The sequence below is a fragment of the Peromyscus leucopus genome, chromosome 5, assembly GCF_004664715.2.
Source record: "Peromyscus leucopus breed LL Stock chromosome 5, UCI_PerLeu_2.1, whole genome shotgun sequence".
Lineage (NCBI taxonomy): Eukaryota > Metazoa > Chordata > Mammalia > Rodentia > Cricetidae > Peromyscus > Peromyscus leucopus.
Genome location: NC_051067.1, coordinates 129,856,186 through 129,883,983, shown reverse-complemented (window position 1 = coordinate 129,883,983; position 27,798 = coordinate 129,856,186). Strand labels below are relative to the sequence as shown.

General features: G+C 47.9%; 3 long non-coding RNA genes across 4 annotated transcripts; all 3 read left to right on the top strand.

Annotated features, from left to right (window-relative positions):
* The first annotated feature begins 215 nt into the window (after positions 1–215).
* LOC119087975 lies at positions 216–2,551 on the top strand. Its single transcript, XR_005091522.1, has 2 exons — positions 216–813; positions 2,352–2,551. It is a non-coding gene; the product is annotated as an uncharacterized LOC119087975 (long non-coding RNA).
* Positions 2,552–5,369: 2,818 nt separating this feature from the next.
* On the top strand, positions 5,370–26,175 carry LOC119088098. Of its 2 annotated transcripts, none has more exons than XR_005091686.1 (4): positions 5,370–5,608; positions 24,795–24,872; positions 25,874–25,915; positions 26,098–26,175. It is a non-coding gene; the product is annotated as an uncharacterized LOC119088098 (long non-coding RNA). The 2 variants fall into 2 exon arrangements; XR_005091687.1 differs by lacking the exon at positions 5,370–5,608 and adding an exon at positions 19,603–19,651.
* Positions 11,819–14,983, top strand: LOC119088099. The gene is made up of 3 exons (XR_005091688.1): positions 11,819–12,588; positions 14,148–14,395; positions 14,779–14,983. It is a non-coding gene; the product is annotated as an uncharacterized LOC119088099 (long non-coding RNA).
* Positions 26,176–27,798: the final 1,623 nt, after the last annotated feature.

The window sequence follows — 27,798 nt, the reverse complement described above, 5'->3', positions numbered from 1 at the left end:
TATAAACTTTAAAAAGTTTTATTCGTGCGTGTGTGCGTGTGTGTGTGTGTGTGTGTGTGTGTGTGTGTGTGTGTGTGTGTGTGTGTATGTATGTCTGTGTTTGTGTGCCACAGCTCCTGTGTGGAGATCAGAGAACAACTTTCAGGAGTCAGCTCTCCTCTGCTAGGTGGGTCTCAGGGATCAGACAGGTCTTCCAGCATGGCAGTTAGCCCTTTACCCACTGAGTCATCTCAGTGACCCCTGAATGTATGCATTTTTAATGATGTAAGTGACATAGTCCAATTTCTTATTATCAAGTGTATTTTACACGTATGTTTAGACTTACATGTACAAACATGCTTATTTAGAAACACTGCCTCAGTTTCCACTTGTTATTCAGACCCTCTATTACTCTAGCTCCTTGTATGTATGCTGTTAAGGGACCAAATGCAGGGTCTCTTATGTGCCAGGCAAATACTCTGCCACAAGTGAGTCCCCAATCTTTCCAGCTTCCTTTTAAATGACCTAGCACAGTCTTCCAGACCACATCTTCATACTTCTGCCCACAGTCTTTGAGATGTAGCACTTTTGGGGGGCTGTGCATTGTGGCAGCAAGAAGGGTTGTCTCAGCCCTCACAAGCCACGCTCTCTTTGGGATTTCCACAGTGGCATCTTCCTGCACTGCTTTTGAAAGGGACCTTTGTGGGGTGTGGCTGCCCCAGGAAATGCTCCCTTGTGTTAAGGTTGTATGGACAAGTGTGAAGGCATAAAATGGCATGGGACCTGGTGAGTTCTTTTCTTGTTGCTGCAAAAGAAGGTCCTGATCGAAGAAAGGTACGGAAGGAAGGGTTTGTCTTGGCTCACGGTGTAAGGGGTACAGTCCGTCACGATGGGAAGGGTGGGGTGGTGACTGTGGTTCCAGCTTCGGCAGGAGCAGCGTGAGGTGGATGCTTGTATTGAGAGAGAGCAGAGAGAGAGGAATGCTGGGGCCCAGCTAACTTTTTCCTTTTTATTCTTTCTGAGGACTCCCAACCCATTTGGGTGGGACCACCCACACTTAGAGTGGGTTCCCTTCCAGCTGAACATCTCTGGAAACACCCCATAGATACACGAAGAGATGTGTCTCTGAGGTGGTTCTAAAACCAAGTCAAGGTGACGATGGAAAATTAACCATCATATCTAGGGGTTTTCTTTCTTTATTTTTTTTTTTTAAATCAAGAGTGTAGAAATGGATCACCAGTTGAGAGAGTATACTGCTTTTTTTTTTTTTTTAAAGCATTATTTCTTTATTGATTCTTTGGGAATTTGACATCATGTACCCCGATTCCACTTATCTCCAAGTACCCCCCCCATAATAAAAAACCCCAAACAACAACAACAACAAAAACCCTCTTCGATCCTCCATCTTTCCCACCTCTCCAACACCTCTTCATTCGTCTTAGTGGCTTTGGGAGCCGTGGTGTGTTACACAGTCTACCCTTTTGTCCTATCAGCTTTCCGTGAAAATGTTCGCTGCCATGGGTCATTTCTTGGTCTGGTTCAAGGCCTCTGGCACATCATCACCACTGGACCCTCACGGAAACTCTTCTCAGATATCTCATGGCTGCTCCGAGTCAGGGAAATCCTGCCAGTGTCCTTCCTTCACGGGCTCCAGCAAGGCATAGATGGGGTAGATGTTAGGGTGGGCCAACCCAATGCCCTGGATGTGGGCCTGGGTGGCAGGTCATTCGGGTGAGGGGTGGGGCCCTCTCATGGTGTGGTGTGGTGTGGTGTGGGGCGGCGCATGGGGGGCAGGCAGAGGCAGCTCTCCCGTGAGTTTCACCATCTCTCTTGCTGCAGTGTCCAATGAGGGGCAGGGCCAGCTTTCCCAGGGCCATCGAAGGGTGGGGCCAGGTCAGCATGGCCCTCTGATCTCATCACACGTGGATCCTATGTGTGGAGGTCAGAGAGCACCTGGTGGGAATAGGTTCGGCCCATTCACCACGTGGTTCTTGTGGATCAGACTCAAGCAGTCGAGTTTGGTGGCAAGCGTCTTTACCCACCGAGTTACCTTGCCGTCTCCTTAAAAATGTCTTCTTCCACATGGAGTTCTCTTAAAACAATTTCAAAACAGAGACAAATGTGAGAAGGAAAACAGAAAGCAGATTTGGAGAAGTTCTGAGGCTGTTCATCTGAGCCACGGAGAGAAGATCTCAGCTGTGAGGCTGTACTGTGTTTCTTTCTTTTGACAGACTCGAAAATTTCCATATTGAAAACTTAAAACGAGTTTGCAAAGACTCATCTTGCAAAGCAATGGAGGCCATGCTTTCAAGAAGAATATCTGCAAACACTTTTATGCTTTTTTTTTTTTTTTTTTTTTTTTAACATAACAGAAACCAACAAAAAAAAGCTGGCAAGATGGGTCAGTGAATGAAGACAATTGCCGCTGAGCCTGCAAACCTGAGCATAAGCCTCACACACGGTGGGATGAGAGAAACGACTCCTGAAAGATGACCTCTGTTCTCCCATGCCTTTTGGCACATTTGCCGCCCCAATCAAAAAAAATTAAATTAAATTAAAATTTAAAAAACAATTCTTCCAGGTAAACTTTATAAATATCCCAAAGTAGCAGAAAGTTCCTGTTAGGATATATATATTTTTTCTAAATAAAGTAAATTAAGAGAATGTTTCTTTTTTTGTTGTTGTTTCTTTTTCTTTTCTTTTCTTTCTTTTGGAGCCTGGAGCCTGTCCTGGAACTTGCTCTGTAGACCAGGCTGGCCTCAAACTCAGAGAGATCTGCCTGGCTCTGCCTCCTGAGTGCTGGGATTAAAGGCGTACACCACCACTGCCTCAATTGAGAGAGCATTTTATATCATGAGAGAACTCACTATAACTCCATGAGGTAACTCATGTTTGTGGATACAAGCCTAAGGAAAGGCCTTGGAATTACCCCCTCTACACACACCTTTTCCTCTTGTTTTGTGATCTTAGTCAACAGGGTTGGTAACAACCCTCGGCGGAGAACTTCCGGAAGCGATGGGAAAACCTGCTTCATGCTCTGTGTTTCCAGAGAAGCACGCATTCCCTAGTGTCCTATGACACTATGTCCTATGTCCTATGCAGCTGGCCAGCCTAGGAAGGCAGAGTGTGTGTAGCCCCACAGGCCTAGAGGCATGCCTGGTGGGTAAGTGTCCTTGGTGGTGGCATTCAAGGGAAGAATCAAAGTTGTCCCCTTGGTGAGGAGACAGCTGTGGTCTACACAGCCAAAGCAAAAGAGGGTTTGAGCATCTGTCCAGCAAACTCAGCCTTAGTCAGGCAGGACGACTCAGGCCTTGGAGTCTGACAACCACATGGGAAGGGCCGAAAAGCAACCCCACATTTACTTTGTATTCATTCTGATGTAATGGCTTTCCCAAGGTTGTTATCTCAAAGACATGGTGGAAGGACAGAATCCTTTCCATACAGGACAGCAGGTCATTTGTCATGGAGTAGTACTAAGATTAAAAATGTCTACTGGGCCTGTGTGGGAAGTCTAGAATTCTCTGGAATTATTAGTAGGGAAAAAAAAAATTTCCCCTAAGGGTGCATTACACTATGACGCAATAGGCTGATCATAATCTGGGATCGATTTACTTCTGACCGTTTTTGTTTTTGTTTTTTTTTTTTTTTTGGTATGGGGTATGGCCCCATTCATGTCCCACAATTCCTAAGAAAGAGGATCAGAGTTGCTTTGAAAAAGTCAGCCCTCAAACGTGAAAAAAGGAAAACATACCCACACAGTGGCTTCAGAGTATCTGTCCCAACATTTCAGCACTGGCAGATTTATTGGGACGTAGAAAAATAAATAAATATATAAATAAAAGAAAACAAACAAAACACCCATGTGCTCAAGCTGAGAGCAGATTCTCTTTTGGAAGATGTGTGTTTTTCTGATGAGCTAAGTGTTGATTCTAACCCAAAAAGGCTGAAAGTGTGAGGTTAGCTAAGTGTCGGGTGGATTCAAGACTGCAGCGTGGGGACTGAAGCGGGCAGGAAGATCACTGGCTGTGGCTGCAAAGTAAAGTTCACCCTCAGTTATCCTCAGTGCAACTGGCCACGGAAGTGAATGAGTTTCCTTCCAGAAGGCCTCTGTTAACTTCAGGCCTGACTTGCAGGGGCGGATGCTTCAGGCAAGGCGAGGGATCACGGATAAAGTCTACAGGCGTTGCTTGAACTGTGTCAAGTGGCCCCTGTCCAGGCCAGAAGTTAAGTTGGAAGATGGCTATCAAATCTGGTACAGCCATTCTTTGCTGAGCTGAGCAGAAAAGAGGGATGTTTCTCTGTGGATTTGGCTCATGGTTCCACAATGCTGTCTTTCATCTGCATCTTCCTATGGGCTCAAGGGAAAAACAAATCTTGCAGCACAAAGGAGCTGTCCTGGAGAGCTGACTTCGTTTGCCCGCCCCTGCCCCTGCAGAGCCTTCCACCTACGCTTTCCTACTTGGCCCTTTCCAGCAATTCAGACAAGCACCCTCATAAAGTGGTTGAGGCTGCCTGTAGGTTGTAGTTAAAAATTTCCAGCAGATTGATTGCACATCCTATGATAAACAACGGCCTCCTGTGATATCTTACATTTGCAAGCGAGCGTGTGCATGTGCGTGGAAAAATAGCCTGGTTGTGCTGAACAACGTTGCCATGACCACCCAGGGCCATTTCTGCAGAATTCTCTTTCCTGTGGCCGTCCCCCTTCAGGTCAGTGGATAAACGCATCAGGACAGCATCTGGCGAGGTTGCTTCGCTGCGGAGCTTAATGTGCAACTAGTGTTTTCCTCCTGTGTCAGCAGTGAGCCGCACAGTTTGGTAAATAAGGGTTCCGGGGAGTCAAATGCCCTGTCAGCCAGGGGAGGGGGAGGAGAAAGTTTTGAAATCCACTCTGTGGTGGCTGTAAGAGGTGGGATAACGTAAGTAACCTGGAAGAGCTGTGGGTTCACAGGTTTCGACAACAGGAAAGTCTCTTGTTTTAAAACCCTCCTAAAGCAACATGTGGGCTTAGGGAAAAAAAAAAAAAAAAAAAAAAAAAAGCGGGGCTGTGGTTTGGCGATTGTATTTCCTTATTGATATAATGGCTGCTGACGCAAGGCCTCCTGGGATTGCTGTGTGACCACAGGCCTGACAGTTACCCTACTGGGTTCTGAAACAGAGCCGGGGCTTTCTGGACAGATGAGAAGTCTAAAAATTTCCCTTTTCATTTCCTCTCTGGTGTGACTTTGTCATTTTTTGAAAAGCTAAAAGGGAATTTTGCTTACGGTTTTAAGTTTATCTGGCCTGAGCGGCTTCCTCTTCACTCCCCCCAAATCCCACCCTCTGAAAACCCAAACTTGAAGACAAGAACACAAATTCTTGTAGACACTTCTCCCCCCGCCCGCCCCCACCTCCCACCATGGATCTGCGTTTGGTTAATCTGCCCTTCAGGCTAGACATATAAACAAGTAAATCTTTGTAAACGATGTAATATTTTAAAGACACACTCCGCCCGACACCTCCACACACCACCGTTGGGGGCAGAGGCTGAGAGCGCAGGGAGAGTCCATCATTTCCTTCTGGAATCTTCACCGTCTCTGCCTATGGGAGGCTCTGAGGGTAAACGCTCCAGGAGCTCTCAAGTTCTGGGGTAAGTGGAAACAGACCCTATTCCTGTGCTGTAACTCACTCACCACAGCAGGGAAGGCTCTGCTGGGTGGAGGTGTGGGCCTGGTTGAGCACCCCAAACATTCTGCAGCTCAGTTAACCCCCAAAGAGAGGCTGCTTCTGAGTTCTTGAACTAGAGAGGCCCTGTGACCCTCCTCTGGGTGACTGCCTCTCTTTCCTGCGTGAAGAAGAGACAGGGTGGAAGGGCAGAATGGCAGGGAGCATGTCTATACTCCAAATCCTCTATGTTCATGGTGCCTGTGTGCTTTGCCCCACATGTTGAACATGCTTGTTTTCATGCACATATGTGTTCTTTAAGTCCCTGGGCATTGCTCCAGAACTTCTTTGAAAGACAACATTTGGAAGCAGTGTGTATTTCAAGACTCCAGGAAATTAGCAAGCATGCCTAACTCTCACCAAAACATGCCACGTTGCCAGCTCCTCTGTGCTGGTCCTGGGGACCTGGAACCTGAAACCCAGACCTGGGACGATTGCATGCCCCTCCCACATAAGCCTGATAAATCTGACCCAAGCGCGTCACAAAGGCCACCAGGAAGTGCAACCCTGCCAAGAATGAAAGTTGACAGCTGCCAAAGTCTTAAGGTGACAGAGAGAGCAAGAGAGATGCAGGCCTACTGTGTGTGCACACAGGGCCCATGATGCACAATGTACGAGTTCAGGAGTTCAGGGCTTCCTGGGACCCATGGGAGACCAGTTCTGGGATCTGCAGATTTTTGTCTCCAGTATAAAATGATGTATTTACATATCACAGTCATATCCCTTTGCACACCAATCACCTCTGGACTTACCATGCCTGACAGTGTAAATGCCAAGTAATGGCTATTTTTCTGTATCCTTTTAGGGAGTGCAGGAAGGGAAAAAAAAGCTTATAATAAAGACACAAATCTTCTCCCATTTAAAGTTGATTAACTCTGTGGCTGAAGAACTTTCAGATACAGAGTCCCAACTGTGCTGGGTATGTATACATGGGCTTCATGTGGTTACAATGTGTGAATGCAGTTACATGTGTGAATAGATACTACGCCTACTTCTGTGACTGTGTGTGCCCACTGGGTACCCTCGTATGCACATATGAGCAAGTATTCAGAACATGTGGGAAGGTGTGCCATATGCATGTGCTTTGTGTGTGTGTGTCCTATGTGTGCATCGTATGCATCTATGCATTCTTGCATGCTTCCTGTGTGTGTAGTGCCCTGGATGCCACAGATCTGAGAAGCAATGACAGAAGCATGTACTGGGAGCCTGTATGTGTGTGCATGCACGAATATGTGTACTTCATGGCACTTGGTACAAACAGTGCTCTGAAGAGATCTACCTGCTGGGACCCAGGTCGATCACTCAGGATGTGACTCTTCTGTTTTCTGTCTGTTGACAGTAAGTGCCATACCCGAGACTACAAGCAATCTCTTGCTGTATTTCTTCCTACCAGCTTCTCCTGTGAGTTAATTTCCTTTTTCCTCCCTCCCTCCCTCCCTCCCTCCCTCCTCCCTCCCTCCCTCCCTCCCTCCCTCCCTTTCTTCTTCCTTTATTTCTTTTTCTTTTCTTAAGACAAGGTCTTACATAGCCAAGCTGTTCTGGAGCTTGCTATGTACCTGAGGAAGACCTCGAACTCCTGATCCTCCTGTATCACCTCTGGGTTACAGGCATGTGCTACCATGCCTGGATCCTGGTAAATTCTTTTTAGGCACCTCTTGTCTTCAGCCTCAGGGAAGAGGTTTTGGGACTGAGAGTACTGGAACTGAGGCCCTGTGTCCCCAGAAGGGGACAGCGGTGGCAGGGGTGGGAACCCAAAGATAGCACAAGTCCACACTCCCGCAACACAACTTCTGCCCCTCCACGCAGGACTGAAGTCTGTCCCAGTTTCCTGCCTCCAACCTTCCTGTAAGTGCTGACGACCCACTTCTGGCTATTTTTATTTGTTTCTTTGAAAATGCTCACTGTGTGATTACAGTTGACTCTGGTCAACTTTGCTCTGATTCCTCCGCCCTGCCATCTGAGGCCCAAAGTGCAGCGCTCCTCTCCTCGGTCCCGCTAATTATGGGTGAGCTTGGAGCCAAAGGATGGTAGAGTCCCTATTGGGGATGCGACATGCGGCTGACCCACTTCTTCACAGTCACAGACACAAGGACGAGACGCTCTATGTGGAGCTCCGTACCTGCCTTCCTTTTGTCTGAGGTTTCCCCCTCTGAAGCAAGCCACGAGAGCCGGCATCTTGCCAGGGGTGTGTGTGTGTGTGTGTGTGTGTGTGTGTGTGTGTGTGTAAGGGGTGGGGGCAGGCTTAGTCCTGGCCTCTCTCCCCAGGCTTGCCCTTTGGGCCCAGGGCAGTGAGTGTATTCACTTATCTAGGATTACAGCCCAAGTCAACAGTGGAACCGGGAAGTGGGCTCAGGACCAGCCTGGCATGCGGAGTGTGGGTATTGACTCTTCTCGTCCAGCAAACTTTGATTTACTCTTTAATAAGTCACCGCCAAGGATGTGGCTCTGGAGAGGGTTAGCTTGGCACTCAAATCTAAGTCACATGTTGATAAAGTGGGAGGGCAGGCCGGTCCTTACGTTATTCAGCTTTATCATTAACTAACCCTGAGTTTGGATCCGGGCTTGCTTTCAAAGGGCTGGCTGGTCTCCCGGTGTTGGAGCAGGTGGGGGTTCTCCATCAACCAGGTGTGGCGGCATCCTCGGCAGAAGGGCATCCTGACTGGCACAGGGCACAGTGGTCACTGCTGTGGAGGGTGGGAGATGAATGACTCTGACTTCAGACACCTCTGGCCTCAGCTTCCTCAGCTGTGAAATAAGAGTAGATAAACCAACCAAGCTCCTAGGCTGCTTTGGGATCCCAGAAGGGAACAGATGAGAGGTGAATGTGGTGTGCAACAAACCCAGGGGCAGCACGCCATCAAGATTGCTGTCACAAGTCACCACGTGGTGTGGAATAGAGCCTCTGTCTTTTCTTTCCAGAAATTTCTCCAGAGTCTTCCTTCTAGAACCAGAGTCAAAGCCGGGCGGTGGTGGTGCACGCCTTTAATCCCAGCACTTGGGAGGCAGAGGCAGGTGGATCTCTGTGAGTTCGAGGCTAGCCTGGGCTACAGAGTGGGTTCCAGGAAAGGCAGAAAGCTACACAGAGAAACCCTGTCTTGAAAAATGAACAAACAAACAAACAAACAAACAAAGAACCAGAGTCAAAGAACTGTGTGTGTGTGTGTGTGTGTGTGTGTGTGTGTGTGTGTGTGTGTTTGTCTGTTCGTCTGTCTGTGTCTGTGTCTGTGTGTATTACTGGGGATTGATTAAATCCAGGACCTGGGAACTTGCTAGAACATGCTCTAAACATTAAAAGTATCCCTGGCCCCCCTTTTGCTATTATTTTTATTTTTTATTTTTGAGAAACCTGAGACAATACCTTATCTTGTTAAATGGACCAAGCTGGCTTTGAACTCATCATCCTCTTACCTCAGCTCTTCTGGAATAGCTAGGGTGACAGGTCTGAGCTCCCTGGCCTCACACCCCGCAGGGAAAGGACTTGGGACTGGCTCCCGGGCGGGGGTGTTGGCTAAGGCTTTCCTTGCTCTTCTGCTGACAGCACTTCCTCATCAGATCCAGTCATCCACAAAGACGGAACAAACTGTGAGAGGAAAGCGGAGGAAAGCAGAGGCCGGTGGACCCTCGCCATACCCTAAGGGTGACCCACAGAGACATGAGCGACAGAATCAATCACCTCCTGTGCCTAGGGCATAAGAGGAGACGGGGAGGATCACCTAGGTGAACCACAGAAGTGGGCATGCTGGGTCTGCCTTACGTGCCCATGAGAAGCGTGCTGTCCCCCAGAGTTTAGAAGACTGTCACAACCCCGGCGCGAGGCCATGCTGCATTTTACACTTTAAACTGCCAACCAGTAGTAATTCCAAACAGTGTTAGTGATAAAATCTCCTCCTCTGGGCAGCTGGCCCTTCCGCCCCTCTCAGGGCACGCGGGGAAACAGAGCAAAGACCCAGAGACAAAGGAATCGGAGCTGTTTCCTGTCTCCGGCAGCGGTGACTGGAGGGGACAGGTACTCAAGGGTCCCAGGGGTCAAAGAGTCCCCTGGGAAAGAGGAAGAGGGAGGGGGAGTGGGTTTGGAGTGGAGCCTGAGATCAGGTCCCCTGGGAGGAAAACAGGTTAGTAGACCTGTAGCAGACAGCCCTGTAAACTAGGACCAACAGACCCCGGCATAGAAAGATGCTGTCTTCTCCCATCCAGACCCTCAGAGCATCTCTTCTGCCCACACCACCCCTACCCCGGTATTCTTTGGCCTCTTCCAGGGCCATTGTCCTGCAGACTGCTGCTTACCCACGAGGCAGATTTGTCTCGTTCTCCAGCTCAACTAGTGAGGGGAATAGAGCTGTGCCCATTCAACAGACGAGAAAACAGAGGCTCAGACAAGGGCCAAGGACCTTTTCTGCTTTGGAAGCAGAAGAGAAGAGTTGCAGACTCATTCAGCCCTGATGTCCGTTGTCACTGCACCTCAAAGGCCCTGGAATTTCTGGGTGATGCCTACTGAGGGAGGTAGCAGGGGTCATTTCAGCTGCTATGTTAGGGGGTGCACAGGGTCCCCCTCCCAGACTCAGTGGACCAGCTTAGTGTATTCAGCACAACCCTGCCTGACTCTATGAGAAGCGTCAAAGTATGCCACTCCAGACCCTTTAGAGACAATGCCCTTCTCAGAGGGTGGGGCTTCCCTGTGTGCTGTAGCAGACAGAGCTTCCTAGTGCAATATCTGTGGAAGGTGACCAGCAGACACGTGCCCCTTATTGGTTCCTGGATCCTGCTAGAGGCTGGCCAAACCCTGAGGCTCACTCTACCAAGGGCCTCCTCACTCCCAGGGAGCTACTTAGGTGTGGAGCCACCCTCCCTCCCTCGGGGTTTATGCCTCCCAAATTCTTCTCTAGTCCCAAGCCTTGAGGAAATCCCAGGAAAATGGGAGGAAGGTCCTTCTCGGGGCCAGCCTGCTGAAGGAGAATGTGGAGTGACAGAGGAGCCTTGTTCTGACTCGTGGTCAGTCCCTTGTGCTCTCTAGCCTGGATCCTGAGCTGCAGGGCTGTCCTGAAGGAATAGCTAGCCCCTGACCACAGGCCGGCTGGGGCTGGCCAAGGGCCCAGGTCTCCTATGGAATAGCAATGCTTAAGGCCTCTGATGACCAAGAAGCCAGACAGTGGTCGGCTTTTCCCCCCTGCCTCCCTTAGAGTTCGGTTTCTTGCAGATTCCGGATTCCACAGATGTCTCCCTTAGAGAAGGAAGCGGCGGCCTGACTGGGTTATTTATGCGTGTGGCCTCATACAGTATCTGCCTTTGTTCCATGGAGCGGTAGCATAAAAACCTGCTGGGACGGGGCACTCTGTGTTCAGTGGCTTACACAGGAAATTGGAAATCGGAGACCTGGGATCGACCCCCAGCTCCTCTGACTCATGCTTAAACAAACCCAACCCACCCCCGACCCTTGCTCCCTGAATCTGCAAGCAGGATTTCTCACCACCAGCAGCTCCCTCTCTCACCTGGGCTGGCACAGGGCTCGCTGGCTCACTGAAGGGCAGCATACAGTCAACTTCCTAGGGGAAAGAATCCTTAGATGTAAGCTAATACTGTGCTGTAAGCTGTGACTTTCCTTTTTTTTTTTTTTTCCCCTGAACAAAGTGAATTCTTAAATTTTTTTCCCTCTTGAAATTTCTCCTCCATTATATTCATCAATGCAGAGACGGAGCATTTGGCAAAATTATTTTAAGTAGCTCTCCAACCTGTGATCATAATTTCAAATCAAGGAATTTGCTGAGCAGCTGTGGAGAAGAACAAAGGGTCTGGGAGTGATTTAGGGCCTGGGGGAGGGGAAGCTGTGGAGTTTAAGGCCTGGGCTAGTAACGGAGGCAGCTGTGGAGGTGGGCTGTGCGCACCCAATGGGGAACAGGCCACGCTGTCCCATCTCATTGGAGTTTTCATCTGCTGAGCCTACTCCACACAGCACTTGAAAATAGATGGCCCCGGGGGCCGGGGCCACGGCTGGCAGCTGAGTGGGTAAAGCCCTTGCTGGGAAAACATGAGGACCTGAGTTTGGGTCTCCAGTACTCACATAAGAAACTAGCCGCAGTAGAACACAACCTGTAATCCCAGCACGGGAGAGGAAAGCAGAGGGACCCCAGAGCCTCTTGGGGGGTGAGGTGGGGGAACTGCCAATCAGGCTATGGAAATCAGCCCTCTCCCACCATGTGGGCCCCAGGAATCAGGCTCAGATTGTCAGGCTTCCCGGGTCTTTATTCAGCCATTTGTCAGGATCTCCACCTCGGTTTTTGAAACAGGGTGTCTTGCTGTATCTGAAGTTCCTGGACGGGCTACATGGGTTGGCCCTTGAGTTCTCGGGGTTCGCCTACTCTCTCCCTGCTGGGGCTGTTACTGACACACACCACCATGCTGATCTCGGGGAACAGAACTTAGCTCCTCATGCTTTTATGGCGAACACTTTATCCACTGAGCCGTTTCCCAGCTCAGTCTTGGTTTGATTGCCCGTCCTTCTTCTCGTTCACCCAGAGCTGCTGCTGCCTCTCTTCTTCCCTGAGGCGCACAGCAACAGCAACCCTGGTCACATTTGGGTGGCCAAGCCTGTCGTGCCTGGGAAGCTTGGAAGCCAATATTCAGCTGGGTTGCTCTTTTGCCTGTTCTTTGGGGGTGGCTCACCCCAGCTCTGCTTTCCGAGAAAACAAGGCTGAACTTTGTTCAGCCAAAGCCCAATTTCCCTGAGGTCTGCTGTTTGTTCCCCAGCCTGCCTCCCTCCAGCTGCTCCACTGTTGACCAGCCTCTCTCACACTTCTCTCTGCTTCCTCAGCTCCAGCACCTACTTCTTGGAAGGTGGCCATATGGGGCCCAGCAGATGGAATACAGGCCCTGTGCTGGCCATGACCTGCTGGGCTTGACTTCACCACCAAGGTACCCAGAAAGACACAATGGATGAGCTTGGTACTTTTGAGGCCACTGGGGCAAGCATGCGTGAGCAGCATGGCTCCAGGGCCCTAGGGTAGCTTTGCCTGACTCACACTTGAAGCTCCTTGCAGAAGGCTAGAGAGAGAGAGAGAGAGAGAGAGAGAGAGAGAGAGAGAGAGAGAGAGAGAAAGAACAAGGATGAAAGTAAAGACCAGTGGTAATAAAGAATGGCTTATTTCTGGAGACCCTGCGTTCTGAAACTCATTCTTCAGACTTTTCATCCTCGATTTCCTCTTGTTCCTCCTTCTCCTCTTTCTCATTCTCTCCTCCTCTTCCTCTCTTCATCTTTCTTCTCTTCTTTTCCTTCTTCCTCCTCTTCTTCCTCTTTCTCTTCTTTCTTTTCCTTCAACTTTTATTACATTTATCTATTTGTGTATATGCCATGTGCACCGTGTGTGTGTGTGTGTGTGTGTGTGTGTGTGTGTGTGTGTGTGTGTGTGTAAGGACAACTGTAGGAATCAGTTCTCTCCACCTACTATCTGAGTCCCAAGGATTGAACTCAGGTCATCTGGTTCAGCAGCAGGCACCTTTGCTGGCTGAGTCATCTTACCAGTCCCCAACTTTCTATCTTATCTTTTCTGTCTCTCTCGGCTTCTCTGTATTTCCATAGAAAGTCCTTGGGTCCTTAGGCCCTTCTAGACTTTGGGGTCATCTCTCCTATAGTTATGGACCCTCTTTTCCTCTGCCACACCCCAAATTTGATACTGAGTGCTGGTGTGGCTGCCGAGAAGGTCCCGTCTAAGGGGACACATTCTACCTCAGTCCTATTATCTTATCTAGCTAGCATACTCACACCACAAAACTCACCTGGGCCATAGAGTGGGCCTCAATTTCCCTGAAGCATATTTATAATAATTTGATGTAGTTTTTAACATTTAAGAAACAGAAAATTACTTTTATTTATTTATTTTTTCTTTATTAAGAATTTTTTTTATTCATTTTACATACCAACCACAGATCCCCTTCTCTTCCCCCCTCCAGCCACCCCACCCCCCAAAAATCATTTTTAAAGGCCCAGATTGTTAGCTTGCCTTCCAGCACCACTGCGTAATTGCTTGCCTGGGGTGTTCATTGGCTGGAACGAAGAGGCAGCTGCCCCTGCACGGAACACTGTCCACGCTGCACCATCACTACATCCAATATGACTGTCTAGACTTTGGGACTGGGGATCAGATACTACTGATGAATGGGCTTATCCCTCCTCACCCTCTAAACTACCTCACAGGTGGAGTGTCTGACCTGATCCTTCCTTCCAGACATTTTAGTTTGTGCCCTGGGTAAGTTGGATTTTTTTTCCCCTGCAATCATCTCCCACCTCTAGTTGACTTGTAGCCTGCCATGTTTCTCATTCTATAGCTTGCCCAGGGCTCTCAAGTTCTTTGTCTCTCCAGGAGGCCTTGCCTCATGTGTGATTTAAAAGACTGAGGCCAGCTCTGTGCCTTGGTTTCCTTCTTTTCCTCCTCCAAGATCTCTCTCAAGATAATGACTACTCATGTCCTTCTCAGCGGGGTCGAGAATGAGGACTGTCCTCCCCAAGGATCCCGTCTGTCCTCCCAGCAGACATCACCACCCTGACTCAAGAGGAAAATGCCCTTGATTTTCTATATTGTTCTGCCATCAAAATATGGATACAAATAGATATTCCTTGCAGTTTACTCCTAAGCGCCGCTTGGGAGCCTCGACGGCCCACTAGCTTCTGGCTGCTCGCCATCTTGGAATCCTTCATGTCACGCTGACTTGACTGTGTGTCATGGTATGTATTGAAAGAGATATGCCAGTGTCTCCCGCTGTGACTGTGGGGTTATCTATAGGTAGATTCATTGCTATTTGTTTTTTTATATTTTCAAGGTAAATCTGTTCAAGTTTATAATGTTACATTGACCTTTTGTGACTAAGAAATGTTCTTTATCCCTGGGCATCTGGAATTGTAAATCATCTTCCATTTATCCCTGGACACTAGAACCGTCCCTACAAACACATTCAGCTGTCTTCTATACAAACACAACCACCTTTTTTTTTTTTTTTAACTCTACGGCCTTCCACCTTTTGCAATCACTGACCTAGATGGTGCTATTTTTGGTGAAAGTTCTTGCTAGAACAGTTTATCAACTTCTGTGTTTCTTTCTCTCCCTCCAGATCCACAGTGACAAGCCTGCTTAGACCAGTGCTTCTAAGTGTCCCTGTCTTGATGGATTAGCTTGGCCAGGACAAGTTTACACATCACTGGAGAAGTGTGAAGAGGGCGTGCGGATGGAAAAAATAGAGACGCAGGAAGAGGTTTATAATGTTTGAAATTATGCAGCCCAGCCCGGAACGTTCCATAAAAACTTTCTCCTGGCTCCTCCTCTTTCCTGCCTTAATTGCCAGCATATCTGACCGGGCAAGCCAGCCTTGCTGTTTCCATTACTCAAGCACACACTTGGCTTTAAAGGGTGTGAGAACCACCCTACTTGCCCACACAGGCCTTTAAAAAACAAAACAGAACAGAACAGGGTCTCATGTAGCTCAGGGTGGCCTTCAAGCTCCTTATGTAGCTGAGGATGACCTTGAAATTCTGATCCTTCTGCCTCTACCTTCCAAGTATTGGGATTACAGGCATTCTCCACCATGCCTGGTTTATGAGGTGCTGGGGATTGAACCTGGGGCTCTATCTAAGCCACTCCCAGCTCTACAACAGGCTTCTCTTGGTCCATTTCCTGTCCAGTCTTTTGAAGACTTTGCAGTAGCTTTACCTCTCTCTTTCTGAATTGTTGGGAAGTTTGAGACTGTAGGGCCACCCGACTACTCATTCATTCCATTTCACTTTCTGCTTCTTTCCTAAAGAGGGGGGCTTCCCGAAGTTCCTTGGCCTCCTTTTGGCCTCTCTTCCCATTTCTCTTTATGGACTCCTTGCCCTCTGATGGTGATTCCCATCACTCCTGTTGATACCCAGAACCAGCTTTCTGGCTAAGGCCACTCAGTAGGGTTCCACGTTTGCGTTTCTCAGTGACCACTGTTTATTTCTTCCGTGTGTCCTAGAAGCCATTCAAAATTATTCTTAAAGTTGAGTTCATAGTTTCCACCCACAAACTTCCTCTTTCTTGTAACCCCCCCTCCAGAATATCATACTGCATCCCTGCATCTGTTTTGTCTCTCATACTAGGTCCTTTTCCTTTCATCTCTGTTTCTTCATTCCCATAGACTTTGCAGGACTCATTCAAATGTCTCCTTTCTAAAAAACAAACAAAACAAAACCTTAAAAAAGGGTATATTTTAGAAACGTGTATTTCAGTAGTGAGAGACGTGGGTCAAATGTAGGTTCTGTCTAGGACACTACGCACAATGTTTACATATCTTGAATTTGGTTTTTCTTAGCCATAAAGTGGGAGCAACACTTACTAACTCTCTAGTTTATTGATGGGAGTAAAAGATTTACAAATATATATAATACATATTGGAGATAGTGTCTTCTATATGGCACAGGCTAGCCTCAAGTTCACAGTAATTGTTATATTTTGTTTTCTTCAGTCTCCTGAGTACTGGGATTTCAGGCATGATCCACCATGTCCAACTCATTAATGAAAATGTTGTTTCAGAATGTAAGTTCCTTAAGAGCAAGGCTCAGTTCTAGTTAATCAATATAGCCCCAAGTACTCACAGATTAGCGATCAAATGAATAAATGAATACAGCATCATTTTCTTAACTCCATGTCCAATGCCAACACTGGATTCACTAAGGAAAAGATCAAGTCTAGTCAATCTTGTCCTGTTTAATGCCTACTGATTACAAGTGGCCACTGACTTGATACTCCTGCTTTCTTTTTGTCTGGTTGAATAGCTTGACTTCATAGCCAAGGGCTGCTAAGAAGGGAGAAGTAATCATGAACTTCTAAACCCACTCAGCCTTAGCTTGCTGTTGCTTTCTCACAAGGTGGGCCATCTGGTTAACTGTCTAGTAGTTTAATGGTGTAGACAACTAACTGTCCTGGGTCACCAGCTACCATCACCTCTTTTTATTTTTGCTTAATTTATCTAGGCAACTGCTTCATCCCTTTACTTCTCCTGATCTTTACTGAACAGTCTCTTGGGTTCCGGGCAGCCATCTGGTCTACACCCCTGCACTCATTTTCTGCTTTGACCTACTTCCTCCTCTTTGCTCTTAAAGGTGGGGGATGCTGGCTGTTGTTGTCCTGAAAAACTAGCGGCTCTCAGCTGGAAAGCAGCCCTTCTCCGAGCAGGCAGCAGGCTCAGCACACCTGTCTGCTAGCATGGACATGCCAAGCGCTTGTCTCCCTCTTGGCCCATCAGACACAGCTGAATACGTTCGGCTGGTGCTCTGGCAATTTGGTTATTCATTTTCTGCTCTCAGCTGAGCGCAGACCACCTGGCCATACCTTGGCTCACCCACTTCCTAGTTCTCTTGGAAGACAGTGTCTGGCATCCACAGTATGTTTCCTCTTTCCCTACTTCTCCACTGTCCTCCATTAGGAAAGTCCTTTCGGGGAAGAATGGATGGAGGCGAGGAATGAATACATGAAGTAGCATCCCATTGAAGAGTTTCGAGAACTCAAAATATTATTTTGGAGTAGGTATAGAGGCATGCTGTCTCGTTGAATCAATTTTCTGATTCATCTAAGACTTTGAAACATCTTCTACTTTTTTTTTTTGTCTTTACCACAGTAGACTAAAAACAAAGTTCTGAATGACTGTCTACATCATCTAAGCTAAAGGTGGGGATGGACTTGCCAGTCTTCATTCACACCACTTAATGATGAAGCCCCACTTCTGCCCAGGCAATAAGGAAATAAAAAATAATGTGGTCGTGGTGCTGTAGTTCCCTATTGCATCCAAGTCTAAGTCATTCTGCCATTCTGTCCTTTAGTCTAATCAGCAATAACCATGATATAATTAATCCAAGATGAAATAGCAAAACTGTCTCAAGGTGTAGGAAAAATAAGAGCCCCAAGACCTCACCAGTAGCTGGGATCTATAAAAGGGTCTAATAGATGCATGCCATGCTAATGATGTAGAGCAAGTCCTACTGTAATAAAAACAATGATTTCCTTTTTCCGTCTTTGGAAAATTTTGAAGGAAAAATAGAAGTTAAGTAGTATCAATCCTTAAAAATAGGACTATTCAGCAGGGTATGGTGGTCTTTAATCCCAGCACTTGGGAGGCAGAGGCAGGCAGAGCTCTGTGAGTTGAGACCAGCCTGGTCTACAAAGAGTTTCAAGACAGCCAGGACTGTTACACAGAGAAACCCTGTCTTGAGAAAGCCTCCCACCCACCCCAAAATAAGACTATTAAAGAAGAAATTAAAAGGTAGGACTGGGAGAATCACTCAGTTAGTTGAATACTTGTCTTGCAAGCACAAGGACCTAAGTTTGAGCCCTAGAACCCTTGTAAAAAAGGATGTAAACAGAGATCACTGATGTCAGTGGCCATTCTAGCTTATAGGTAGATCAGTGAGAGACCCTGCCTCAAAAAAAAGTATGGGAGGATAGAACCTGAGGAATGACACTCAAGGTTGTCTTTTGCCTTCCACATGCACGTACACATACATACATATATATATATACATACATACATATATACATACATACAAAAACACAAATTGGCATTGGAGAAGCTAAGACTGGGACCTGGATCTGATGAGTGTTCCTGAGGTCAATTTCTCCTACTTTTAGGGAGAGCCTCCATGTAATCTTCCATGTGGCACTGGATAGCAAAGCCAAGGCATGGTGTACACTAGGCAGTCCTCATCATAGGACTACAGCCCCAGCCTCATCTAACGTCTCTTAAAACTTCCCAGGAACCAGAGTCATGCTTTCCTTTTTAGGTATGATTTTGAGCAGGGTGTGGCAACAGTCCCAGCACCTGAAAGGGGCAAGAGTTCAAGGTCATCCTGACCTACACAGTGAGTTTGAAGTCAACCTGAACTGCATGAGACCCTGTTTCAATAAAAAAGTGATTTTGAGTAAAATAGCGTTTCTAGATTATGTTTTTTTCCCTGAGAGTTTCTTTCTGTGAAATCTCTAGAATATTCACAACCTTTGGCTTTTCCCTTATTTGAATGACACATTCTACTAAGCTGAAGCATGACTGATCTGTAGGGTCTAGAGAATCGTCTACAGTAGCCATGCTTTCGGTTTTGAATGAATGAGCTTATTAAGTAGATAGAAAAACAAAGAAAAGCAATAACTAGCCACCAATAGTTTTTGTTGTTGTTGCTATTTTTGTTTTGGGGGCTTTTTGTTTGTTTTTTTTTTGAGACAGACTTCCCTATTATGTAGCTCTGGCTGTTCTGGAACTTGATATGTAGACCGGGCTGGACTTGAACTCACAGAGATCCTCTTGCCTCTGCCTTCCAAGAGCTGATTAAAATGCCTAGCCTCAATCAATAGTTAGGGAGATAAATAGGCAGGAAAACATCCTCTGATTTAAAGCTCAACAAATCCAGCAGAAACAAACTAGAGAAGTTGAGGCCGACAGCTAGATCCCTGGACACACTTCCTCTTGATGGCTGAGCTTCCGACTTCTCCTTCCCACTGTGGGCGTTTGTATAGTGTGGGATGAGTTACCTTCACTGAGAATGCCTTCTTCCTGGCAGTTCTCAAGGACGCAGTGTTTTCCCTCTGGGGGCTGTTTTGTTGATCTCTTCTCTCACAGAGTGAGGGGGACCAGTTCTATCTAGACAAGGGCCTCAGAGGACACTTTGAGACAAATACACTTGGGTCTGAAACGGGGAGGTGTCTACCCTGCTTCCCGAGGTAGCTCCTCAGTGAGCCCAAACAGCACGTGACAATTTACTAATCTGATACACATTACAACTACATAAAAATGTGATTTTCAGTGTACATGATACTTTTTAATTTCATAATAAAAGAAAACCAGGCATATCTTTTATTTTCCTGGCATTAAGAATCTTTATATCTTACACGTAAACTGGCCTGTTGTAACCTTTTTTTTTTTTTTTGAGACAGGTCTACTCTGAACTGTTTGTGGCAGCTCTCAGAGTATTGGATTACAGGTATGAGAACTACCATGCCTTCATAATAATTTTTGGTATTTTGTTCCCAGTAGTCAAGAGATTTTTGTTTTTTTCAAAAACTACATTATGATAATTGCATTTTTACAAATTTTACTAATAAGAAAAAAGTCAAATTCATGTATAACTATCAATGTACACCCATTGTCTTTTAGTTTTATGTTTTGGTTAGCTTTGAGACAGGGTGGCAGTATGCAGCTCTGGCTAGCCTGGGGCTCTCAGATAGCCCCAGGCTAGCCTCAAACTTGTGATCCTCCTGCCTCTGCTTCTCCAGTACTAGGATTACAGGCCTGCTTCACTGCACCCGGCCTCCTTACTTCTGTAAAGTCCTAGAAATTCGGGTCCTAGTGAAGACAGCCCTGAGAGGACTTTTCGGGAGCACTCGTGCCCTGTTGGGCTCACCATCCAGGGTGTTGCCCTTCTTGTCCCCAGCCAATGTTCCCCTGTGCATGCAAGCTATGCAATGTAGAGTGAAGATCAGAACATCGAAGCCAGCCTTAGGCCACTGCGGGCGAGAGCACGAGTCCCAAGGAGGCTTTCGTGTTCCTCACACTCTGGCACCTTCTTACACAGCCCTGCTGTAGAGGGGGAGACTTCAAAACCATCATTTGGTTTCATGAGTTAAAAACAGAAGTGGTGGGAACATATCGCTAGCTTTGAGAGACCCGGGGATGATCATTGGTTAAGGGTGGTGGGTCTGGCTCAGTGGCCAGGAGGCCCAGATTTTAAAGGCTGGCTCCTGCTCTCTAGGTGTGTGGGAGTCTCAGGACTCATTCTTCCTCTTTGGAACTCCTTTTGGACGCCATGCGCACATAACCTTCTGTTTCCTATTGTCCAAAGCAGGGTTTAGTTGCCAAGACTGACTCAACTCGCATGCGATTCCATTTAGTTGAGGGTTAATGTTAATGAACACAAGCTTCTCTAAGAGGTGACAGTTCTGTGCGTGCATATGTGTGTGTGTGTGTGTGTGTATGTGTGTGTGTGTGAGAGAGAGAGAGAGAGAGAGAGAGAGACAGACAGACAGACAGACAGACGGAGGAAGGGGGCTCTCCTCTCTTCCCCTCTCTCTTTCATTCTTTCTCTTTATCTTAATACATGTGTGTATGTGGGTGGGCTTCATGCCATGGTGCTCTTGTGGAGGTCATAGCACAACTTTGGGTGTCAGTGTTTGAAACAGGGGCTCCTTGGTGCTGCATATACTAAGCTAGCTGACCTGCAAGCTTGTAGGGTTCTCCTGTTTCTTCCTTCTGGCTGTCTACCAGGGGTCTCAGCCCACTGATGCGAAAGCCACCTCAAAGGAGAGTAGGATGCTGTCACCCCCACTCTGCTGGCACAAACACAGGAGCAGAGGACCTTGAGGAGGAAGTCCTGCCTGAAAGAGGACTGTGATTGGAGGAACAGCGTGGACTGCTGGAGTCACGCTTTGAGATCATGCCCCAACCCCTGGGACCTGATATGCGTGGGACACTTCCTTCCCCCCAGTGGGAGCTGGAATAGCTCTGAGTCAGCATCCTGACTCTTGGCTCTTTTCACATGAAACTGTGTGGAAGGAGCAGGTAGGCACAGCAGCAGACTCTGGCCTGGAGCCACTATAGTCTCATGTACTGTGGGGGTCGGGCTAGAGAGTCATGCTATGTGAGAACATGAGACATCAATCACCCGGCAAGACACTAGGGAAGAACCATTTGCTAGATACCCAAAGAGCTGTGGGAACCCCCAATCTAGCACCTGGTAATGTAGTGTATTAAAGGTTGGCTCTTACCAATCTCCCGAGTTTTCAATTTCGCCCGTCCCTGTTCAAGCAGGAGGACAGTCTCAGCCCAATTGTAACGAAGTGCTGGGGATCTCGAAGTGTGAAGAAAAGACATTATTTCCCACAGTTTTGGAAACTAAACATCTAAGGACCAATGTGTCAGCACAGATTAGTTCTGTGAGGGCCTCTTCTATATGGTAACCTGTCTAGCTGTGGCCCCACGTGGCGGAAATGGAGTGGGCTCCTCCCCATTTCCTCTCTCCCAGGACTCCTTTCATGAGGACACTCACCTCATTTATTAGGGCCTCACCCTCATGATCTGATCATGCCCAAAGGCCTCATCTTCCTCCCATCACCTTGGGGGTTTGATTCTCAATACAGGCATTTGGAAGAAACTCTCAAATTCAACCCACAGCAGAAGGGACACCAATGGTCACATCTGTGAGACACATCTCTGCCACATCACATGTTTCACAGAAACTGGCTGCTGAGGTAGTACCACTCTTCCTCTTTTGCAGATGAAGAAAGTGGCCCGGAGAGGGGGAGGGACGCACAGAGAGGCAGCTGACTGGCTCAGAGTCAGGGCAACAGCCTATAGTACAAATGCCAGGCCCATGGCCTCCTGGAGAGCTGATGTAGAAAACAATGCTGTCACTTAAATCTTGGGGGGCAAGATCCAGGCAGGTTGGCATTCTCCATTCTGGAGGTCACATTCACCCCAAGCTTGACATATGTGCACATCTAGTGTGACACTAATCGGAGAGGTAGTGTTTGGAAGGAAGAGAAACTTGTTCTGAGTTAGCATGTGAGCTGGCAGGGAGGCTTTGGGGATGGGTACCAGAAGTCCAGGAAACGGCCACATCTTTATGCATGAAGATGTCATCACGGTAGTGTACAGAGCGATGGGCTGACAGGATGCGGGGGGCAGAGAGCCTTGTTGGTGAGTCTGGAAAGGTGACAACAGGACCTGGCCTGGAATTGGCTGAGATGAGGTGCTGACTGGGCAGATTAGAGGGACAGGCGAGTGGAGTAGAGCTGGCATGGAGGTGTGGAGAGAAACGTTCACAGTGGTGGGGACAGTCTGCGGGCATCCAGGCTTCCTGGTGGAGCGTGACAAAAAGGAAGGCTGGAAGGTGATTGGGTAGGTAGAGTCCTGGAAGGCCAGGCAGGGCATGGTCCAGAGGTGGTGATGGGCTCAGTAAGGTGGAGCTACCTTCCAGAAGGAAGAAGAGGGCACGTGAGGCATGGGAGGACAGGGACAGATGCTGGGACAGAGCCTGGCATGGGGGAGGGACGGGGGGGGGGACGACACTGGGCATGGGAAAGAAGAGGTCTGAATGGGAAGACGTTTTTCTGTTTGTTTATTAGAATATTTATTTATTGTATGTTGTGTGTGTGAGTGTTTTGCCTGCATGCATGACTGTGTATCACATGCACACAGTGTCTGTGGAGGCCAGAAGAGGGTGTAAGATCCCCTGGAACTGGAGTTACAGTTGTGAGCCACCATGTGGTGCTGGGAACTGAACCCGGGTCCTCTGCAAGAGCAACCAGTGCTCTTAACCACTGAGCTGTCTCTCCAGCCTCCTGTTTAATTATCTTAAATTTTCTTGCAGCTCCATATGACATGTTGGGCATATTCTGCCTCACCCTGCTCCCCTGTTTTCCCTTCATTAGCTCCTCCCTCATTAGTACCCTCTGTTCCACAAGACAATTGCATATCTACTGTCATTTAATATATACATACACGATTTGATGTGGTTATATAAGATGTAGCAATCACATATGAGAGGAAAAAATAGTATCTGCGTTTCAGAGACTGACTTTATTCTATTGTGCCAGGTTTCATCACTTTCTCCACAAATGATATGACTTTGCTCTTCTTCATGGCTGAAAAAAAAGGTCTCTTGTGTCTATACGACATTTTTCTTACTCATTCCTCTGTTGTTGGATGTCTAAGTTGGCGCCATAGCTTAGCCATTGTGAAGCTGTAATGCAGTAAACATGGATGTGCAGATGTCTCTGTGATGTGTTAACTTAGAGCTCTCTGGGTGAGTCTTCGAGAGTGACTGGACATACGGTAGACCTGTTTCTTGGCTTTCGAGAAACCTCCACACTGACTTTCATAGCGGCTGGACAATTCCACATTCCCACTGGCAATGGATAAACAATCCCCTCTTGTGGGAGGAGGTATTCTGAAGGTGAACAGATGGACCCACAGACGTCTCAGAGTCATCGAGGCCCTGAGTCAGTTGGATGGAGGTTGACCAGATAGCAACAGACACAGGAGGCTTGGAGGACCCTGCTGAGTAGCTTGAGTGGGACTTGGGGGGTGATGTCAGCCGATGGACAGGTGACCCTAGGGCATCTGGAGACAGCAGAAGGGTCAGACTGGGGTGCGTGGGAAGGGGTTGTCTGTGCAGAGTGACCCTGGCCAGGGGAGGCTGCAGGTGGGTGACTTCTCTGGGGTGGAGAGGCATTTGCAGAGGGGTCCAGGAGAAGCGCACCAGGGCAGCACAGAAGTATCATTCAGAGGTCAAGCAGATACAGGTACATCCCTGCTCCTGTGTCACGGCTGGGGTGGGCAGGGGGTTCTCAGTGCAGGCTTTGGTTTTTAAGGAGCCTTCACGAACATAAGAAGTACAGTGGAAACCAACAACTTTCTGAGGAGCAGGAAGGCACCGAGCCTGAAGGCCTCTTTGCCTTCCCTGCCGCTTCTTCTCTGCCAAGAGACCAGTCACGTCCCTTGTGGGAACAATGAAAACCGCCAGTGAAGCGGAGTGTGGTTGGGCTCAATGTGCGTGTAGTCCTGGGAGCGATTGCCTTGTTTTAGAGAGGGGCAGGTGGGACATGGCATGGGCTTGGAGGGGAATGAGGCCATCAGGCAGAGTTCTGGAAGGTATGAGCCTGTGTCCTGCACAGCTGAGTGACTGTCTAGGGCTATCCTGTTCATCTTGAGACAATGCTGACCACTGCCAACACAGGAGGCTTTCACGGTCCAGGGGAAGGTGATGCTGTTTCTGATGGAAGTTTTGATACAAGGTAAGACAGCAACAGAGTCCCATGCTGTCAGGATAGTGCAGACACCATGCAACCTGCCTCATTCCAATTTTTTTTTTTTGTTGTTGTTCATTTGAGACATGGTCTCAGGTAGCCCAGGCTGGCTTCGCTATGTAACCAAGGATGACCTTGAACTTCCCATGTTCCTGCATTTACCTCCTGAGTGCTGGGATTGGAAGCATGAGCCACCATACCTGGTTTATGCAAGGCTGGGGGTGAAACCCAGGGCTTCAAGCATGCTAGGCAAACACTCTACCAACTGAATTTCAGCCCAGCTCCACTCTCTTCTTAAGGTTCCTTGTGTTTGCCCTCCAGAGAACCTGGCTTCAGGCACTTCCGGGCCTTGAGGGTTTGTCTGCTGAGGATGCGTGGGTGGCAGTACCCGGGACACAGGTAGGAAAAAGGACCCATCTTTTGGGGCTCCCTAACCGGGGCAGAGCAGACAGATGGTTGTTATGGGATATTTGTACACTGTGTGAAAACCTATTACTGTGATTGGTTTAATAAAGAGCTGAATGGCCAATCACTAGGCAGGAGGTATAGGCAGAGAGGAAGTAGGAAGAGAAATCAAGACACAGGAGAGAGATGCCAGGAGATGCAGAACCAGCAAAGACATGCAGGAGAGGTAACAGTCACGAGCTACATGGCAGCGCGTAGATTAACAGAAATGGGTTAATTTAAGGTATAAGAACTAGTAAGGAACAAGCCTAAGCTATAGACGGAGCTTTCATAATTAATAAGTCTCCATGTCATTATTTGGGAGCTGGCTGGTGAGACAGAGAAAGACTTGTTACAGACTGTTTTTGCACAGGACCACGTGGTAAATGTTTCCTGATCTGCAGATCACATGCCTGGTCCCAGCTGTTCAGTGTGTCCCCTGTGTGGTGACATAGCCATGGGTGGATGGCGTGCCTGTGTTCCAGTGAAACTTTGTGTACAAAAACAGATGATGGCCGCATTTGGTCCATGTTTTCACCGCCTAGATTTTCCCTCTGAGCTTTTGCAGGGCGGGAATGCATTTCTTGCTCATTTTGCTCTGCCTAGGCCTGGTGTGACTCACAGTGAGCCTCAGCATCAGGGGCCAAGTGATCTTCTAGCTGTGGACAGAGGCTTGAATTAAAGAAGGCCAGCACCCCTCCCAACCCTGACACACAGAGCAGGGTGGGCCGGGGAGAGAAGAAGAGGATGAAGATGAGGCTCACATGGAGAGCCATTGAAGAGTGTAGGCTAGGGAACAAAGTGGACAGTACAGAAAAGCCAAGCATGGCGGGGTGCTTTGGTCTGATGATGGCCGGAAGGTGTCCACATAAGTTCATGCATTAGAAGTTTGTTTTTCAGTTATCCACCCCCTTCCTAACTCCACAGTTCTTACAGTCTTCTCTCCCTCACCCCAGTCTAGGTCACCACCCAAGTCTGCAGACCTGACCTAATGGGAGGTGAGTGGTCAGTGGAGGTCTCGCCTGGGGGAGGAGATGGAGTACTTCTCCTGAGAACCTGCTTGGTTCTTGAGAAACAGTTTTTAAATAAAAGAGAAAGACTTGTCCCTCTCCCACTTCTTTCTGTCTGTCTTCCCCGTGATCTTCCCATGATGCCATCTGCTGTGATCTGACACATTCAGGGAAGCCTTTTCCAGAGCTGGCACCATGTTCTTCAACTTGCAACACTGTGTGAAATAAACTTTTTCTTTTTTAAAAAATAAAGAACCTTGGCTCTGGTAATTTGTTATAACAATGGAAAATAGATTCATACAAAGGTGGACTAGAGAATTAAATGAGGCCAAGGAAGCCATCTTAGGCTGGTAAATGGTGCAGGTGTGGCAGGAAGGCAAGGACACTTGAAGGTCACCTGCAACAGAAAGTGCCCGGTCAGTCCTCTGACAGAGGAAGGGCTCTGTGGATAGGGACTAGAGGCAGATCTCAGCAGTGACCCTCCCCGGCTTCTTATTTTCTCTCAAGCAGTAATGCACAAGGATGTTGTGTTTTCTGGTGTCCAGTGACCACATATTTTGGGGGTGCATCGATCGTAAGGGCAAAAGGAGCCTCGGGATGGCAGAGCTCCCAAGCACACAACGTTCTGGCCTCTGTGTATCGCCTGAGGCGGGACAGAAATGTAGTAACAGCTCTCCATGGTGATCTCAGCTTTGGGAACACAGGTCAAGTTTGGAAACCCTTCTGCAAACACACGCAGGCCCTAGTGAATGCCTGTTTCTAGGACAGAGGTTGTAACACATGCATGCTGTTTTGATGAAGTTTATCATCAGAGGCTTTGGCAAGTGGATGTAGGCACAGCAGAGCCTCAAAACAAAGTAAAAAAAAATCAGGCTAGTTTCTCATTTAGGGGGCAGAAAGCTAAGCTGACAAAGGTTTTAGCCAAAGGAGAGGAACTAGAGGGGATGAAGTGGGGCCATTTTGAAAGTGCAGCTCCATTTTTCAAACATATTTTACTGAGGAAGCCACAAGTCACAACAGTCCCGAGTGGCCTTCATCACAGAGCTGTTCCCCAGACCTTCTCTCCTCCACCCACCCCTGTTTGACAAATGCCACCTTTGGGCTGTTACTGCTGCCCACCCTGGTCCTGTGAACCCTACATCTGGTGCAGGTTTGTGTGTATCCGGCCCACTTTGCCCAGGACCTACAGAGAAGCATCTCTAGCTATGCATCAGCATCTTCCAAAGGTAATGGAAGGATGGTCCCCATTCCCTCCCTGCCTTGGACCATGGCCCCTCTCAGAGGACACTGGTTCATTTGTTCCAGCCAATTTTTTTTTTTTGTTTTGTTTTGCTTTGTTTTTGTTTGTTTGTTTTTTCCCCCCTAGGCTTCTGGCTTCTGTAGATCTGACAGGGAATAGTCATGCATAAGGTTTTCAAAGGAAAGCGCCCCCAAGATATATGTGTGTGTGCTCTAGGGACATGTGAGCGCTAACTAGCGTCCTGGCCAGGTCCCCTGGGAACATGCATACACACCGTTTGATTGAAGGACAGAGGACAGAAGGGTGTGGGGTGGGGGAGGGGGGAAGAACAGAACGTTCATCTCTTTTGGCTTCCAGGAACTTGAGGGTCAATGTGCAGAAGATGCAACTCATCCCTTCCAGTGAACTTCACTGATTGCACAACTCCCTACAATCTGACTCTGGAGTTGGCTCTTGAAGAGAATGTCCCAATCTAGTGGCAGTGGATTCAGGAACTCAGAGAGATGACGCCATTTGTTCAGAGGTTGAAGTCCTCTGAGCCAGGTCACTTTTCCTGGCTCTGCAGCTAGTCACATTGCTAATAATAGCAATGGGGCACTTTGGACTTGGAAGTGGCTGTGTTCACAGTACA